The sequence below is a fragment of the Vulpes lagopus genome, chromosome 4 (genome assembly GCF_018345385.1).
Source record: "Vulpes lagopus strain Blue_001 chromosome 4, ASM1834538v1, whole genome shotgun sequence".
NCBI classification, from domain to species: domain Eukaryota; kingdom Metazoa; phylum Chordata; class Mammalia; order Carnivora; family Canidae; genus Vulpes; species Vulpes lagopus.
The window spans coordinates 937,797-943,913 of NC_054827.1; the positions used below are offsets into that span (position 1 = coordinate 937,797).

The window sequence follows — 6,117 nt, forward strand, 5'->3', positions numbered from 1 at the left end:
GACAGGATCAGTTCTCAGTGTCTGAGCTGAAGCAGGTAATTCTGAGGATGCTTCAGTTCAGGATAACTTTCTCCATCATCTTCAGGGAGGCGAGTGATCCCTGGGCTCCCAAGTGTTCTTTAAAAATTTTGGGGAGGTTCTAGTGGACCAAGGATGCCTAGAAATGGCCGCAGCTTGCTATGTAGAGAGGGTTTCTGGGAGGGGTTCAGAGGGAAAACCAGGTATAGCCCAGTTAACTCCCTGAAATGAGGATGGAATAGAGATGGAGGAGATAAAAAGAGAAGGTAGAGCTACTTGGGGAGGGAACCTGAGCTCCATGAATAGGGACCAGCCACCCCAACTGTCAGAGTCGACAAGCACATCTCCCACCCCTCACCCCTTTTCAAAAAGTGCAACACGGTTAAATACCACTGGGCTCAACAGTAGAACTTCTAGATTTGAGTTCTGATCCTCCACTCTGGCCTCTAAATGGAAGTGTGCGACACAGAACCTGGGCACTTTCAAATCTCAGATGCTCATCTGTTCGGTGATCTATAGTTGCCAAACATCACTATGCAGGAGATTTGACTGGACACGTGGTTTTAAAAATTCAGATTTTTAATTTAAGAATTCCGAATATGAAAGTGTGAGACTCGGGGAAAGACCTCTGATTTTCAAAAATATTCTAGGTACTAGAATCAACTTTTTATTTTTATAGTTTTTTTTTAATTTTTATTTATTTATGATAGTAACACACAGAGAGGGAGAGAGAGGCAGAGACACAGGCAGAGGGAAAAGCAGGCTCCATGCACCGGGAGCCCGACATGGGATTCAATCTCGGGTCTCCAGAATCGCAGCCTGGGCCAAAGGCAGGCGCTAAACCACTGCGCCACCCAGGGATCCCTAGAATCAACTTTCTAAAAAAGGATTTTATTTATTTATTTATGAGAGACACCGAGACAGAGGCAGAGACACAGGCAGAGGGGAAGCAGGCTTCCTATGGGGAGCCCGATGTGGGACTCAATCCCCGGACCCCAGGATCATGATCTGAGTCAAAGGCAGATGCTCAACCATTGAGCCACCCAGGCATCCCGAGGTGACTAGAATCAATTTGGCTCTGGAAACCCTGATTTATATTACCTCCAAGGCCACTTCTAGCTCTAACATTTTAACATTGTAAGAATTCTCGTAAATCTGAATGTGACACTTATACATAGTTTTTATGATTGAACAACAAATACGGTGTGTGTGTGTGTGCGTGTGTGTGCATGTGTGTGTGCATATAGGCATAATATGTAGCATGAAATGTAGAACGATATCCAATCCCTAATCTAGGTAAATGAGAACAATGTTAGAGAGAAGGGAGGAAAAGTTATGGCACAATTTGCACATACTGGGGAATAATCTATGTACATTAATGCTGTCAGGGAATTGTGTGATTTGTAAGGAGAGTAAGCCGAACAAGTCATTTTTAACTTGAGTGCCTGAGTAAGTGGTAAAAATATTTACTAAGATCTAGAATACTAACTGAAGCTCAGTTTTGTAAAGGAAGGGATAAACTGCAATAAAAACTAGTTATTTAGGGGTACCCATCAGAGATCCAATTAGGGAAGACCAATGCCCTATAAAACTTTAGCATGAAGTTAAAGTCGGAAACACAGTGTAGGATTTTTATCAGACAAGCTCATTTAGGTCAACAAAAACCATGCTGAGTATTCCGAACACGAAATGCAATGCAAAGGATTGCTTACACAGGTAGCAGATGGTCAAAAGTCCACAGAGGTTAATAACTAATGGCCCGGAGGAGGAAATGGGAAAGGCGCTATCAGCGGCAGGGTCCGAAATCCTGGTGTTAGCTACCTACAGGTGGAGGCTGGATGTATGAGTATGGGACGCAGCACAGCTGGTGCTCAGACCTCTAAGTCAGGAGCAGCACATGAATGATACTTAAGACTTTAAGGAAGGAGTGTTCCATGACTGGGGCCCAGACAAGTGGGGTGCGGACATCCTGCAGACAGTGTTCAGACTTTTGAGGAGAAGATACGGCCGAACAGGGGTCACGGAGAACCAGGGTACACAGCAAAACAGGTTATGTCCCAGCTGGGCCTCTAATGGCTGCACCCCCTGGGTGCTGCTAGTTCCTTCAAGGGATCTTGCAAGTCTGCTGAGAAAGCCAAAAGGAGTTGGAGCCGGGAGCCAACCATCTGTTGCTGTTGGGGTGCTGCTGGCCAGAGCTGGAAATGGAAGGGAGAGTCTTCACCCTAAATCTTAATTTCCTGCCTACTGCCAATGTCTTGCATTAAAGGGGCTAATGGGGAGCAACTGGCCTCCAGGTCTGGTGGTTGCAGTGTGCAGGGCATCCATGCACTGCCGTGGAGTGGAGTAGAGAACGGAGACTTGGAGCCTGGAAGGGCTGGTGAGTAGGTAATGCCACATCAACAGGAGAGGCTGAAACATGGGAGCTCGTGGAATTGCTTAGAGACATGTGTAATATGAAGGTTGATGCATCCAGGGTGTGCACAATCCCAGGAAAGGGAGAACATAGGAGAACAGGGAAGAAGAGAAAGAAAGTAGTTGGAAGACTTCTATCTTCGAGGGCAGAGAAGACAGGAATGAAGGAGGAGACAGACCACATTGTGAAATGCTCGCGAAAGTACCAAGGTAACAAAAAATACCAACCATCGATGGCTGAGGGTGCCCCTGGAGTGTTTACAAAGAGCATGGTGACCGACACATGTCTAAGAGGTCATGGTCTCCTCAATAAGAGAAATCCCAGCAGCATGAAGGTGGTAGACGATGTTTCTGTGAGTTGAGAAGCAGAGGAAGACATTATACACACCACTGTTAATTTTGCAAGGAAAGGGGAGAGAAAAAAAACCAAGAAAGAACAGGGGATGAGACCTAAATACATGTAGATTCTCAAAGGCAGTTAGTTTTATCTGAGGCCTGGGTAAACAACTTCTGGGAAGACCCCAGGACCTGTGCTACATTCAAAAAGAGAGCTTTTTCCACCCTCTCGGCTCTTGCATGGTTTTCAGAATAAAAAAAATCAGCCCATTAGCCATGAAGATATGTAGCTGCGCCAGAACATTTTTTAAAAACATGTTTTTATTTCTTATTTTACAGCCTTTACAAATTGGCTCATCCTTGGAAGTTGTGTTTTATTCTGCTCTCCCTTATTTACATCTCTGCAGAAAGCAGGCTAATCAAATAGGTAAGGAAATTCTCCAGAGCAGAGCCAAGGGGCTGTGTTTCTTCTGTTCTGGAGCAGTGTGCTGTCAGTCTAGGATGACAGTGGCCTATGACATATATCTTGCGAGCCCTGAAACCTGGGAGTCTGAATTTTGGCAAATCAGGGCAAAAGCAAACCTGTATGCCGTTACTATCATCCCGGACAAGCAAGGATCACAAGGTCACAGGAGGGATCTTGGAAAGAGTCCAATTCTTCTGCAGCTGTGTCCACTTCTTCTTCCACCCAGCTGCTCACTGGAGCTGCTAAAAAGTATTCCGTGTTCAGGCTTCTGCTCTCAGTCAGGGCCCCGTTTTGTGGACATGCTAAGAACATAAGACCAAAAGCCAGAAGTGTTGCTGTGACTAAGCCAGCAACAGTGGCATCTGCTTGGGTCTCTATCTCCTCCGCTGTAATGAAGGTGTTGAATTAGACTATCTCTAGGAACCCTGCTCTTGAAGAGGCCATGACTGCTACATTCTCACTACAAGTGGCCAGCATGAAGATGCTACCCAATCTTTGGCCAGCTTAACCTTTGACACAGGCCCTTTTCATTATGGCACTTGATGTCCCAGATTGAAGAGGGAGGGGAAGCCATGCTAACAGCTATCTGTGAAGGAGCTGGAGAAGCATGAGCCAGCAGTACTGCTAAGGCGGCCACAATTTGTGTCCATCAGGTGGGCCATTTACTATGTGGTTGAGTCGTCTCATATTACAGACACCAGAGTCTGAACGACAAAGACCCAGGGTCACACCTCTGTCTGAAGCCAGGGTTTTAGAACTTTTCAACCATGGTCCCACCTTTCCATTTTCCCTGTTTCATCTGTTAATCTGCTCACTCACTTTATCAATCCATAAAATAATTAATGGGGCCTCTACCAGCAAGTGGGGATTCCAAAGGCCAACATAACACAGTGCCTTCCCCCAGGCAGCTCACGGCTGACAGAGGGTATTTCTCTGCAGTGTCAGAAGCTGGATTGACAGCTTCATTCAAAGAATGCCCATGTGGGAGGTCACGAGAAAAAATCCAGAGATGTTTGCTGCATGGAGCTCACAGCCAGAGGATCTTTGCTTCTCACTTTCTGTAGCTCCTGCTTGGCTTTTAATTATTCTTCCTTTTTTTGCAGCAAAGTGGTGTCAGTTCAGCTCTACAGCCCCCAATCTTATCTTCAAAGGAAAGGCACTCAACTGCACAGCGACCATCCATCTTCTGGCACTGCATCCTTCTGCGTATAGCTCCATGGGCTGAGTGAAGAAAGCAGGGCCTCAGTTATCCAGTAATTGGTGACCAGAAAGCAACATAACATCACCCAGGCCAAAAATCACAATTCCCTATTACCGAGTCTCCTGCAGACACAGAGTACACGCCTAGCGATCAGAAAAAGCACATGTCACCTGAGCAGCTGTATGGGAGCTCAGATTCCCCGCACAACTTACACAGTGTCCCTACTGGGTATTCAATTCCCTCTGCCATAGTCATTTCTAGGATATCTAGAAGCAGAGCATGTCTTCCTGGGATGGAGGCAGTCTACTTTCTAATTTCAATAACATTCCTTCCCAATGTGTGATTGTTTTCATGTCTCCATATTAATAGTCTCAGACATATAACAAAAGGGAAAGATGGTGCTGTTTATACTGTAGGCAGGTCAACAAGAGACCACATGCAACGATAGACCACAGCCATGTGGCTGTGGAGTTTCAAGATTTTAGGTGCAAAGATAAAAGAAACCCGAGGCTGATCTGTTCTGTAAGAAATATCAATGAATAATGGGTTTAATTCTGGAATTGCGAGTGATATGGACAACGAGGTTTTCTTCTGAACAAAGATTAAGCTGAAGAGAGTAAGGTATTTTGAGAGAAGTGATTGAAAAAAGTTTTTGGTGATAGATGTTCTCAGGAGAAATAATACAAAGAACTGGCAGTCACTCCCAAAGGGAACCTGTTCTTGGAAAATACAGCTTTGAGGAGGAGAAAGAACACATATTGCTGTCCTATACCTGAGATAATGCCATGCTGAAGAAACACTGAACCTGTTCATGCCCCAGTTAGGACTCAGACCAACAGAAAGGAATTGCACAGCCTTAGATTTCTGCTCAAAGTAAGGGGAAATTTTTAAAATATTCCAATGTTGAACTTGGGATATTGTAATAGACTACAGAAATTCATCAGGCATCTAGCCAATCAACTGACATGGAATACTCATAAGGTGTTTAAATACTTAATTGAGGCAGATAATAAGAATGAGAATGATGATTTAAAAACAATGATAAGCAGAGAATAATAATAGTGTACTTTCTCAGGGCACAGAGGATGTGCCTGGCTTTGTTTAAGCAGATTATAGAAACAGAGGGATTGTTAAACCTTCCCCAAACAGTTATTTCTCACTTCAAACAATGAGTAATGGAATCTCTGGATAACACGAGGAGACTCAGCAAAGGACATCAGTCCCAGGCCCCGTGGCTCTGTATGGTTGCATGGGTAAGTTTGGACAATGAACCTGAAATCAAATGATGTAGATGCTTCTGTGCAATCTTTTTGATCATACGCTTTACTTGCTTTTCAGCCCTTCCTGTCAGAGCATCTTCAGAACCAGATGAAAGACACATGTTTAGGACACAAAGTTGACCTTCCTCCCTAGGCTCAAAGTAACTTGGTGGAGAAGAGTCTTCTTTCTAACCATAATGGTCAACTTACCTGTTTTTTGGATTTTTCCCTAAAAGAAAAATAAACTATTTTTTCATTTATTCTCTTTTTAAATGTCTTTGTTAAAATAAGTTTGCCTCTTATTAACATAACAAGTATCCTAGTCTTTCAAACAATCCTATTATAATTATTATTACCCCTTCTAGAAAGGAAACTGAAACACAATGGTTCACACAATGTAGAAAGATTAGACCTGAGATCCAACT

General features: G+C 44.1%; 1 long non-coding RNA gene across 1 annotated transcript; it reads left to right on the forward strand.

Annotated features, from left to right (window-relative positions):
• The first annotated feature begins 1,814 nt into the window (after positions 1 to 1,814).
• On the forward strand, positions 1,815 to 4,459 carry LOC121489702. The gene is made up of 3 exons (XR_005987396.1): positions 1,815 to 2,395; positions 3,106 to 3,193; positions 4,336 to 4,459. It is a non-coding gene; the product is annotated as an uncharacterized LOC121489702 (long non-coding RNA).
• Positions 4,460 to 6,117: the final 1,658 nt, after the last annotated feature.